The sequence below is a fragment of the Amphiprion ocellaris genome, chromosome 21 (assembly GCF_022539595.1).
Source record: "Amphiprion ocellaris isolate individual 3 ecotype Okinawa chromosome 21, ASM2253959v1, whole genome shotgun sequence".
Classification (NCBI taxonomy): domain Eukaryota; kingdom Metazoa; phylum Chordata; class Actinopteri; family Pomacentridae; genus Amphiprion; species Amphiprion ocellaris.
The window spans coordinates 28,039,990-28,053,124 of NC_072786.1; the positions used below are offsets into that span (position 1 = coordinate 28,039,990).

Sequence of the window (13,135 nt, forward strand, 5' to 3'; positions counted from 1 at the left end):
AGTCAAAGTAGTGTCATAATTTGCAGCATTTTCTGAGTCCCTTCCAGTAAAATGCATTGAGTATTTTGGGTTCTGGACAAGTAATCAGACAGAACAACATATTACAGGATACAATCTTTGGATTTTGGAAACTGTGACAGACTTTTCTCATTGTTTTCTGTGAGAAATACCTTGTTAAAGAAGAAATATATTGGTATAATAATGATGTTTTGAGTTGATGTAGCTTATTGTTTTTTTTAAAAGTTGTTCTATTGGAATTTGATGTTTCATTTTGTAAAATTGGAGAAAACAGAAAAGATCTATAAAATAGTGTTGCCTCTATCTGCCATCTGATAATGCACATGGAAAGAGTGGCAGAAATGTTGGGCTTTTACTCCTAGTCTACATCTGCTAAGTCAGATTTTTAATCTCATATCTGTGCACTGAACATGCAGCTAGCAACAGGTTTGTTTAGGTTAGTTTAACGCAGCCAATTAAAGCTGCAATATTTTTGCTGTAAAAATATCTTTAATCATACAAAATATCTATTATTTAACAAACAAATCTATGTAAAACTGCAAAACCAGCATATTTTGTTGTTTAATTAATTGTTTTTATGTTATGCAGCTGCAGCCAGCAACAGGTTAGTTTAATGTAACCAATTAAAGCTACAATATACAAAAATTTGGAAACAAACAAACAAAAAACTCCCGCAGAATTTACAAATATAGACTGAAGTCTTTTTCTGTTGCAAGCTTCAAACCCTCAAAATCAACATTAAGTTGTGGCTTCACCCTGGAAAGAAACCCCAAAATCCCAAATGAACAACTTAATCTAACTCACTGCACCTCCACATTCTGTTCTTGGGCTTTATTGCTGTTTATACCATCTTATCTGATAAAAAGAACTCCTGTAATTGGCATCATGAGCTATATTTTCTAAAGCCTGAAAATGAGAAAAGTCTAGTTTCCACTTGAATTACAACACCCTGAAATGTTAGTATGGAATTTTTGGAATTTATGCCAAAATGATACTGCCTACCCCAGCTTTAATGTTTAATGAAGCAGAATTTAGTGGATTTTAATGATTTAGATGAAGAGGTGGATGGATGAAAAAAAAGGACTCAAAAGGGCAGCAAAGTTGTCAAGTCTAATATTAAACATTTCAGTTTTTATACACATGAAAAAATAAGATGCAACATTAGTGAACATTAGAGATGCTAAGAGGCAGATTTTGCTACAATTAGAGGTTGTTTTTTTTTTCATTTCTGGTCTTCACTCTTAATAGTGAGATGCTAGAGATAGCTTCATATTTATGGAAGCAGAATTTAGCCACTGAAAGTGGATTTTAACGATTTTCGATGAGATGGGCAGAAAAGAGATGGATGTATGAAAGAAAAGGAGTCAAAAGGGCAGCAAAGTAGGAAGGAACAATGGGGAGGAAAGAAGAAAGGTTTAGAAAGATCAAAAAGTTTTAGTTCCTGAGTTTCTGAGCACTTTGTGGGTAAAAACTACAATATCTACAGTATGTGAACGTTCCCTCTCCTCGACCTTTTTCACAGAATATACAGTTTCTGTGCAGCGGCTCTGAGTGCTGTCCTGTCCTGACCCCTAGCTTGCGTTAATCGCTCTTCTCCCTGGAAGCACCAGCCCAGATAATTACTCTGAGAAACCCAGATCAAATGCGAGCCCTTTCGAACAAACAAGCTTTCCCATGCACCCAAGCGGGGAGCACACACATCCCTCCGGACCTCCTCGTTCCCTCCCATCAGCCCATCCGTCAGACCTCCGCCAAACAAGCCGTGCTCTCAGACAAGTAGCCTCAGAGCTTCCAGCTTCCTTCCTTTTCCTCCCATCTCTCCGTAATGAGCGTGATTATCAATCCAAACAATAGTTACAATAATTGCGGCATTAAAGGGTAGCCATCTCCCAGGCACTTCCCGTCTGGGGATGACTGACATGCGAGCGGCTTCCTGCTTCCTCTCCGAGTGAGTGGGAGTACAGGAAAGGGCGGGGCCTTCCATAACTAATCGCTCCGGCCGCTACGAGGTAATGGGCTAACGAGGTTTAGTAATGTACCATGACATAATGACGTTATGTCATTTTCTAATTATGGAGTGTGAAATTTATAGAGGTTTGATGGGCTGGATACAGGGGAGGGCAGCAGAGTGAGGCCTTATCAGCTGCTCTCAAGGAGTCTGGTGGATGCTCTCTCTTCTAATTCAGCCTGAATGCAGCTATAATGTTTCAGCTGTAAAAGCACATCGTCTTTATCTTGGTCTCACGATCAAAAATGTGGAATTCATATTGATAGACGCTTGTGGAAAGTCTGCAGTGGAGTGTATTTTCGTCAAAATGATGGTTCTTCAGAAAGCTTTCTTGTCTTTCAAAGTGCCAGTTGAAGGACCTCTTCATTTAGAGGATATGTGGCTCTTTAAAGCACTAAAAATTCTTCATTTTTATTGAAGTGATTTGATTTGCTGGCAGCTACCAGCATGAAATTAGAGCTGTGACTAACCATTATATTCATAATTGATTAATCATAATGTCTATAAAACATGAGAAAACTTTGAGAAAGGACTATTAGAGTTCCTCAAATCACAAATTGGCATCTTATAACATGTTGTTCTGTCTGACCAACAGTAAAAACACTCAAAATATTAATTGTGTTCTAATGGAAGAAACCAAGAAATCCTGCAGATTCTGACATTTGACCTTTTTGCTTAAAGATTACTGAAATGATTTTTAAGTCCTGTAATCTTAATAGAACCAAATAAAGGACCACAAATACTGGAACGAAAAATATATATTTTTGCAGTGATGCCATAGAAGAATCATTTTTAGTTCCACAAAGAACATTTTAGCAAGAAGCTTTAGAGAACAATGGTGCTTCAAAAAACATTTAAAAATGCTTTTTGTAGTCACCATGAATGGTGCTTCAGAGATTTTTATTTTCTCACAAAAATAGGTGCTTTAAGGAACCATTTTCCAGATAGTTCTCAGCTGGTTGTATTTTGATAACAAGACTTCATGATGGTTTAAGAAAATTTCAAGCTAAAAAAAGTAAAATGTAACAACTTGCAGCATTTCTGGATCCCTTCCACTAGGACAAATTCATTATTTTGGGTTCTAGACGCCAGCTTGGGATTTGAACTGTGATGGATATTTCCTCATTGTTTTCTCATGTTTTAAAGATGAAATGAATAATTGACAATATAAATAATCACTAGTTCCTGCTCTCATTTCATGTTATCACCTGCCAATACCAATGAACAACCATAGTGCTTTAAAAACTACATCAAGTATGTGAAGGACCATCTCCTAAATAAAGAGGTCCCTCTATTAGTGATGACACCTTGAATACCTGGAGATACTTGTGAAGAACCTTTGACGAACCACCATAGAACTATTTAAAAAACTGGCCCCTAAAAAATCTATTTGCTAAAGTTCTTTGGAGCACCTTTTAATGGGTGAAAATAAACCCAGTTATGGTGGTTCTTTGAGGCACCTTCGGGGTTTCATTGGATTTCTTAAGTGAACTCTGGCTAACAGGTTCTTTGTGGAACTAAAAATGGCTCCTCTATGGCATCACTGCAAAATAAAATCATTTTTGGCCCCATGTAGCATCTTTGTACTGGTTACTGGTTCAATTTTGCTAATAGGAGCTGAGAAAGAAAGTCAAATGTGAGAATCTGCAGCATTTCCAGGAGAATACATTGAATATTTTAGGTTCTTGATCAGACAAAACAACATCTTACAAGATGCATACTTGGATTTTGGAAACTATGATGAAATTTTTAACAGTTTTCTGAAGAAATGCTTCGTTAAAGAAACTCGCTTAAAGGTTCTCAAAATGGTTCATCTATGACGTCACTACGAAGAACCTTTTCTGGTTTATGTTAACGTCTTAATTTTTCTGACTGCAACTGGTTCCATTTTGATGACAGGACTTCATTTTTAGACAGAAAAAGTCAATGTTAATGATCCTTTGCAGCATTTCTGGGTCCCCTGCAGTATAATGCATTGAATATTTTGGGTTTTTGATCAGACAGAACAACATGTTACAAGATGCCAACTTGGATTTGGGGAACTTTGGACATTTCTGATTGTTTTCTGAAGAAGTGCTTCATTAAAAATTTGTTAAAAAGTTCTGAAAATGAACCAATTTTGGTTCCAGTCAGCACCTTTATTCCTGTTGAAGAGCGTGGAAGTCAGAGCGTCACTATGGAAAGATCTTTTTATTGTCCAACCAGTTTCCCCATCTTTAACCACCTGCACGCCCGCAAACCGGCTGCAGCTAGCTTGGCTCATCATCAACTATTATTACCCTGAGAACCAAAACAAAGCAGCAGCTCGCCACCATGCACACGGAGGCTTTCTCACACTTTCTGACATGTTTACAATCCAAACAGAGGCAGGCAGGAGCTGCTGAGAAACAGCCTCATCAGCAGGACGCCCTCATCGCCCAGCTGTCACACTCATGCTGATGTGCAAGTGTGTTTTCCATATTTTCATTTTTCAGCGTGGCCGAGGTTAAAGACAGATTATGCACAAACATGCGTACCCTGCAGGTCTGTCATCGCCTGTTGTTGAGGTCATTGCATGTCACACACCAGTCCAAACTCTGCTCTGCTGTCATGATGTCATGGTGAGAGTATGGAGACATCAGCATCAAGGAAGTGGTCGGAGAGTCGTTCGCTTTGAAAAGAATAAGGATCTAAGTGCAGGAACTACACACAAGAAACAACAAGACAATGAAGGTATCTGCTTACAGAAGGGATAGTGCATGTGCTCGGGTTTTTGTTAAGGCCCCCAACTGTTGCAGGTACGTACAGGTTTTACATTTAATCAGACATTTTAGGATGCAATAATACTGCCTGAAACATGCTTCAAAGTTCACTTTTAAATGGTACTGCAAACACACTAATACACATGCAGAAGAATCTGGGTTGCTTAAACAAGGGTTTTCTAATCATCAGTGAGCCTTTCAACACCATTAGCTAACACAATGTAGCATTAGAACACAGGAGTGATGGTTGCTGGAAATGTTCCTCTGTACCCCTATGGAGATATTCCATTAAAAATCAGCTGTTTCCAGCTACAATAGTCATTTACCACATTAACAATGTCTACACTGGATTTATCATTCATTTCATGTTATCTTTATCAAAAAAAAAACTTCATGATGGTTTAGGCAAATTTCTAGTTACTAGGTCACTAGGTCACGTAGAAATGTCTTTGTTTTTAATTCAAAAACAAAGACATTTCTTAGTGACCCCAAACTTTTGAACGGTAGTGTTACAGAAGTCAAAGGGTTTTTATATTTTTTATAAGGGAGTATAATCCTGACTTCAAAATTTTAAAATGTAATGATTTTTTGGATACACATTTATTCTTCTTACGCTAAACAAACCACTTCAGACCATTAGATTATGTGAAGGGTTTGGAAGTAGAGTGGTCTAACCCACTTTCTGTCGGTGGGGTTCAAAATTTAATGTTTTCAAGAACGGTCTAATGTTGAAGCACCACTGTAACGATATATTTGGGTTATGGGTTAGACCACTTGCCACTAACATCTTGACCATAAAATAATACAGAAACTACATGAAACTCAGTTTGGATTTTTTGTGTCTGCTTCTAACCCCCTCATATGAAAACTATCTTCTAACTGAGCTGCAAACAGATATGCAACAGTATCATTATTACACCTACAAAGTATTTGTCAATTTAAGAAGTACTATCATGTGGGTAAAACGCATACACAGGAATGTTTCGGCAACAAATTCACACATTCTTGGTTTGGTTTCCCTGTACGACTGCAGGACACAGTCTGTCTTCCACATTCCTGCCTGGACTCAAACAACCTGTCTGCACTGTGGCTCCTCGGCGGAGAGCACAGAGTATCACATCACATCTGATTACTGACTAATCTTGTTGTTCTTGGTCGGGGTTTCCTCATACGATCTGGATGGAGATAGCATGAGAGCTGATACGGCACAGCGCTACTGTAACGCTGGTTCCCCGTTTACCTGCTACAGTAATGCCATACAGTAGGACCTGCCCTCCTTAACCTCCCCCTCCTCCGGCTCCCCTCCACCTGTCTTCATTACCTGTCATCCTTTACCCCATGCTTCATTAGCAATGCATTGTGCAGCAGTTGAGCAAGATGCATGGCTCCCGTGTCATCGCCGTTCGGTGACAAAAGACTCTTAAACTTTGGAGACAATGCTGAGTTTCTGCTCGTGTTGGTGGAAGTTGTCACACAGGAAGGAACTGGCATTAGAGTTTATTATAATATTATCTTCCTGTGTTTTTCCCCCAGAATCTGCAGCTGTTTGCACTTTGCTCGGCGAGACTGACAGGTACACAGCGACACAAGCCAAAATACGCAGCGCGGTTGGCACTGCCGCTGGAGGAGCCTTGTTTGATCACCTAATCCCCTAATTAGTTGGTTGTGATAGTTGTCTGGGGATGCTTGATTGCAATCACAATAGTGGACCTGCTGTGCTGTCACCGCATAGCAGGGTGGTGATGCAAGCAGAAAATGGCCCACCACGTGAGCTCTGGGAAGACAATTCTGGCTTTGGGTTGCCTGTTCTCCGCCCCTTGTCCTCCCTTTTCAGACACACTTTGAGGGGACAGTGGCGTTTGAAGCAGCCGAGTGTGTTTTTCAGAGTGTCACGAACCCATAAAGGCCTCCTGGTGATACTCAGCAACAATAAACTTGAGCAAAAATGTGTGAAATGGAATATTTTTTTCTGTCTCGTGTGCCACATCTGTTTGTGTGGGTTGTCGGTAAAAGTGGAGCAGTGTGTGAGAGTGTACTGTATGGGTGTGTTTAAGCGTGCATGGGTAAGGAGTGGGAGGCTGTAAATATGCGTGGGGGAGAATATCAACCTCTCAACCACACCTATTTTTAGCTATGTCGGCTTAAACCGAAAAATGACTTGCCTTGCAAAAAAAAAAAAAAAACGAGGAGTGAATGTACCACTCCCAGGGTAACAAACTGCACACAATTTCACCATAACAAACAGCCCACAACGACATTAGCTCCTACAGAGATACCAGGCAGGAAAGAATGAATGCATTAATAAAAGGGGATGTGGTTTATTGTCTAGGAGCGAAAATAGAGCGGTAACACGCTAAGCTATCCCAGGTTGAGACTCACACGGAGGTTAATGTGACGGCAGATGAAGGTTCTACTTTCACAGGTACTTATTATGCCACAATTTCCCAACATTTTCTCCCTCCCCCGAGTTGCCGATTTTCACTCGGTAACCTTCACCCACTCCTAGCCTTCATGTCTTCTTCTCAGTACAGTAGCAGAGACGGTGAGCCACTTCAAGGAGAGTGAAAGCGGCTTTTTTTCTTTTTTTTTTTTTACAAAAAAGAAGAAAAAAGAAAGAAACGCTGCCTCCCTTCAACCTCTCCAACGCCCCCTTAGTGTCAAACCAAACCTCCCTCTCTCTCATTCCTTCACAGGAAGTTGTGGTCGAGGAGATGTCGTCAAAACTACTACAAGTCAATCATATTTTTGTCGAACCTGTGCAGTAAAGATCAGTTCATACGTGGGGGGAGATCCATAACAGCTGCTGTGAAACTCTTCTAGAATTTACACACAGAAAGTGTTTTAAATTTACTGTGTTTTCAGTCCAGCTCAACTTGTTCTTAGTTGTTCTGATCAGCCACTTCAAGAGGAATTTAACTGAAAACATGACCTGCAAACCAATAACCCTTTGACCTGTGATCATCCAGTGTAGCCATGACTTAGTCTTGCAAAAATACAGAATTTTTCTGCTTTCTAATGCCATAAATCTTCTCTCAGATTCAACTTACAACCCTTTATGGGGTCAAAACCACGAGGATCGCTGCCCAACACTGTTTTAGCCACTAAAATGATAAATCCCTTTATGCAATTCAGAGACATCAGCATGGTAAGAATCTTAATGTTTTGCTTTATTTGCCATTTTTATTTCTTCATGTTTCCCATGTATTACAATATATTTTGCATTCCTAGTATTTGCATTGTTAAATACATTTTATATGGCTTTTGGCAGCATAAAGGAATAGTGTCACTGTCACAGCCAGAGGCTGTGATTAAGTGGCAGTGCTCTCTCCTCCTCTGGCCTGTTGTTTCTCTCTCTCTCTAGGTGTGTGGCAGTGGTGGGCAGCAGGTGTGGCTGATTTCCAATCAGCTGATCGGGTGCAGGTGGGAGTTGCTCATCAGGCTGGCTGGGCTCACTATAAAGAGTGCCTCGTCTGGTCAGTTGGTGCCAGACCGTCCCCTAACTCACAGTTAGTGTTGCTGTCAGATCTGTCTGAGCCACTGCATTCTCCAGCTCTGCATCTAACCCTGTTTTCTCTGTGCAGTATTGACTCCTGCCTGTTTCTGTTACTGTCTCTTCTGGTTGGAAGGCCACCTGGCAGAGGTTTCCAGATGCTACAAGGACCGGGGCTTTCTCCAAGAAGTCTTGCTAAGCTAAGGAGGACTCTGGCTGCTGCCACAGCTTGGACAGGAATCCTGGGTTCTAACCCCATACCAGAGAGAGAGAGACTGTTCAGTAAGGTTCTCGTTCCAAGCAGCATCAGACAATAGAGCATTGTTGTTTTGTTTAATTGGTGTTCCTGCTAGTGTAGTGGGATTCTGGAATAGAGTTTAGGTATTTTGTGTGGAGAGTAGTAGTTTGTTTTGTAGTTTACCTGCTTGGAGGAGTTAAACGTGGGTTACTGTTCTGTGTATAGTGTTTACGCCCTCCTCCAAAAAGTATTGTTTTGTTATGCTAACTGCGTATTGTTGGTGACTTCTGTTTCTGGTTTAGAGTTCCAATTGCAGTTTTTGGTTTTGCCTTTGTGCAAAATAAATCTTGCTTCATTTAAGTCACTTGTCTGCTGTCTCATTTCCCTGCTCTTGGGCCTCTGCACCCGCCGTAACAAATAGTTTGCATGCAAGAGTAGAGGTATTTTGTCAAACAGACTTATTTGCTTTCTAGGTGAGAGTCAGATGACAAGATTGATTCTACTGTTATATCTGTCTGATAAATACTGGAAACTGGAAAGACTGGAAACAGAGGCTCTGTGCAAAAGGAGCAAAATCTGCAGAGGAATCTCTAAGAAGTTACTGCAAGTTGACAAAGAGTTGTTGCAGATACACCTTGATTTGTGTCGGATAAACTTTGAGTTGTTACAGATAAACCTCAGATTGTTGAAGATAAACCCTGATTTGGTACAGATAAACCTGGATTTGTAGCCAATAAACCTCAAATTGTTGCAGACAAACCTTGATTTGTTGCAGATAAAACTGAAATCGCTGCAGATGAACTCTAGATTGTTGCAGATAAACCTTGATTTTGTGCAAATAAATCTGAAATTGTTGCCAATAAAACTTGAATGGTTCCAGAGAAACTATGAGTTGTTGAAGATAAGCCTGAATTTGTTGTCAATAAAACTCTAGTTGTTGCAGATAAACCTCAATTTATTGCAGATAAACCTCAGATTGCTTCCTTTTTTGCGGCATTTTGCTTTATGTGGGGATTCAAGAAATGACTTATACCCCAAAATTGATCAATTACTCAGACTAATAGATGCTAGTAATTGGATTTTATTACCTAAAAACAAGCAGGTTTGTCGGTGTCCACCTGCTATGCTAAGCTAACCGGCTGCTTGGTTTATCTTCATATTGCATGAACAGATCTAAATCTTATTATAAAAGCATATTTTCCAAAATATTGAGCAATTCCAAAAGGAACTGTACATGAAATTGTGTTTTTAATAGACTTGAGTTCAAGAAGATTCATTTATTTGCACACATGGGTCATGCCAAGACAAAAAAAGACAAACTTCCAGTGTTGATATGGTTCATGTAGATGGACTGATCACTCCAGACTGACTGTTGAATCTTGAATGTGGGGAAGAAGGTAGTAATCAGTGGAGAAAGGAACTAACCTGAACCTAAATTTGTTGCAAATGAACCCTGAATTGTTGAATATAAACATCAAATTGACCTTTTTCAGTATTTTTGGTTTTGTGTGGATTAAACAAATCTGATATATTTGTAAAAATGTGAACTTTACAGATGCTAGTAGCTGGATTTTTTTCACCTTTGGAAAGAAACAGGCTTGTCGTGTTATGCTAAGCTAATCATTTTAGTTTCATTTTGCATGCATTTTTCCCCAAAACAATTTCAATATAAAAAAGGGCTTTTAAGAGATTTGAGCTCAAGAAGATTCCTGTATTTGGACATATGGGTCATGCAGAGGACAAAAATCTTCCAGTATCAGTAAGGTTCATGTAAAGACAGATCTGCTCCAGACTGACCGTTGAATCTTGAATGTGAAGATGAGGAAGAGGAAGGTAGATATAGATGGAGAGGAAGAGGGGCAGGTGGGGGGGAGGCAGGAGAGGTGAGCTTCAGAGAAATTAAACTAATATCACTCTCCGTCTGTAGTGGCTGATATTTCATTTACCAGCGGGGACTGAGGTGCTGCCACCTCCCCTCCACCCTCCACCCTCCATCCAACCACCGCTGCCGCCACCTCAGCCGCTGTGTCTGTCAGTGACTGGCCCCGACACTCCCCTGCAGGTGATAACAGATTAAACCTATTCCATTTCATGCCTCAGGCTCCCAAATACAATCCATGTGGGGCTCCTCCAGGCCCCGCGGCTCCCTTGTGCACCCCCCTCCGGGCCCCCCGCCCCGGGCAGAAAGCTGGCAGCGGCCGCCCCAGTCCACTGGGCTAAGCCGCCGAGATGGAGGCCTGCAAGATTACAGGCCATCTGAGGAAATTACTGTGTGTGTGTGTGTGTGTGTGTGTGTGTGTCCAAGAAATGTGTATGTGACGGTTTGTGTATGTGTGTATAATAGGGTTATGTCAGCTTAGATGCTCCATGTGCTGTATTTAACACCGTATTGCCTTCTCCCTTTTCACTTATTAAAGTTTAGGAAAGTATCTCGGAAGCATAATTGCGACTGAGTACACATGCTGATTGTGAAGCACTTTGCATCTCACCTCAAGGTTCCAGCCGCAGTAAATTAATCCATTTTCTTCTTCTTCTTCTGTGTTGATGTCTTACTTCTCAGAGTCAGGAAGTGTCCGAGGTGCTTCCCCGGCTGCATTCCTGCACTCCAGCCAGGAACGGTGTCACAGGAGGAAATGAGAGAAATCGAACCCACAGAGCTTCCTCAAAAGTGGGCTTCCTGAGCTCAGGAAATGGAACGGCCCCCCGGTGTTTATAGGTAGCCCTCGGTGACCAGACCCCTCGGCTTCCCCGAGGCCTCTTTGGCCCCTGCGCACACTTGGACTGACATCAAAGTGTCAAAGCGTCAAGAGAAAACACATTAGAAAACAAACTAAAAAATACAAGTCGATGCCGTTCATCTCCTCCAAATGTTTTTTCCTCTCCCAGTTCTATCTGCTCCTCCATCTATCCTGGTCAAATCGTGGGTGTAATTTGTCATGAAGTAGGTGCTGATGGTAGCGACAGATAGCTGCGCTAAACATCTCACCTGCTGTCCGGCCATCACTCACATTAATTAGAGGAGCAGAGCAGAGGGAACGTCATTTAATAGAGGAAAGTCTGACAGGGACTTGGTGTAAATTACTAAATGAGAGGATGCTAATTTGGTGCTAAACTGACACACTTTATATCACACTTTACACCGTCCAGAGTGGATCAACGTTGAGTTGGTTCACTTTGTTCCAAAATGAAACATTTGACCACTGCACTGCGATCATATTTGTAACAAGCATGTTTACCCTCGTAATAAACTGACATTTTAGTGATGTCTAACATACAAATAAACACGTTAACATGCTAGAAATAGAGGTTCCACATTATTGCCACTATGGAGGAACCTTATGGGGTCAGAAAGGAACACTTCAGAAAGGGTAATAAAGGAAATATCTTGTGAGATTAGGCTACACTGGATTCATAATGTTTGCAGACTGGATGAGGGGTAGAGGCTGCAACACAATGCTTCCATTACAATCCATTAAATGGGTGTATAAGTAGTGCATATTCACGATAGATATCTGCTCTGCAAATGCAAAAACAGACCAGTATTCTGTTTATTCACAGAAATGAGTCATAAAATGTCTATATGCAAAAAATTAAGCTACTAGTCTACCAGAAATGACTGCTTTGGATCAAACTGGGAGTCCACTTTGCTTGGTATTTCTTCACTAGTACCAGCTGACAGTGGCTTATTAACTTTATAGAGTCTACTATAGTATGAGTTAGTGTAGTCAATAAGTAGTACGCAACTGGTTATAAGACTCAGGAAATGTAAATATAACAGCAAAGATACAAGAAAAGATATGTTAAAAAAAATACTGTGATGTTCAAAAAAATGTGACAATAAAAAGAAATATCATGTAAAAAATAATGACAGTTTTTTGCTGGATTTTGCTAATTCCTCTACACTTCTTTTTTAAAAAACCAGCAAAATTATGTTTATGATTTACACAACTTTTTTTTGTTGCATGGGGATTACGTAAAGTTCTGGCCAGTTTAAATTAATACTTCTTTTTCCTGTGATTGTGCTTAATATTGTTTAAAATTTAAAAAAAAAATGAGTTTAAAAAAAGTTAAAAATTATTTACCAATTTTCAATCAGTAGAACACACAAAAAATAGCCATCAAATAATATAAAATATCTGTAAAATAACAATAATTTTTGCTCATTTAAATACAGTAAAAATAGTGTCATTTTACAGTCAGTTGTTGTTAAAGAACAAATTACCATGAAAAAAAGAAATACAGATTATTGATGACATTATTAATGACATTTTTGGTCAGTTTTTAAATTTTTTTAAATATAGTTCGTGTATGATTTTACTAGATGTTCTAGATACTGTTCTTTATTTTATTTTTTAAGAAAACATTTGTAAATTAGAACCAGCAAGAACAATGAAAATATGTAAAATAACAGCAAATTGTTTAAAAAAAAAATTACAAGTAAAAATGATTTAAAAAAAATCATGAGTTCTTACAGTGTGAATAATAACGAAATATTCAAAAATATGCAGCAATAATATTAGACAAAGTAGTTGTTGCAGGAAAATGGATCTAATTTGCTTTTAAATGAAAACACGAAACATAAAATATCCTAAATGTTACATGAAAGAATAGAAACCTGATTATGTTTTACTATAGCTCCT

At 39.6% G+C, this 13,135-nt stretch overlaps 1 long non-coding RNA gene across 3 annotated transcripts; it reads left to right on the forward strand.

Annotated features, from left to right (window-relative positions):
* Nucleotides 1–522: 522 nt before the first annotated feature.
* On the forward strand, nucleotides 523–9,200 carry LOC129347877 (uncharacterized). Of its 3 annotated transcripts, none has more exons than XR_008600196.1 (3): nucleotides 523–4,803; nucleotides 6,301–7,912; nucleotides 8,129–9,200. It is a non-coding gene; the product is annotated as an uncharacterized LOC129347877 (long non-coding RNA). The 3 variants fall into 3 exon arrangements; XR_008600194.1 differs by having other exon boundaries at nucleotides 6,301–8,273; nucleotides 8,349–9,199; XR_008600195.1 differs by having other exon boundaries at nucleotides 6,301–8,240; nucleotides 8,349–9,199.
* The last annotated feature ends 3,935 nt before the right edge of the window (nucleotides 9,201–13,135 follow it).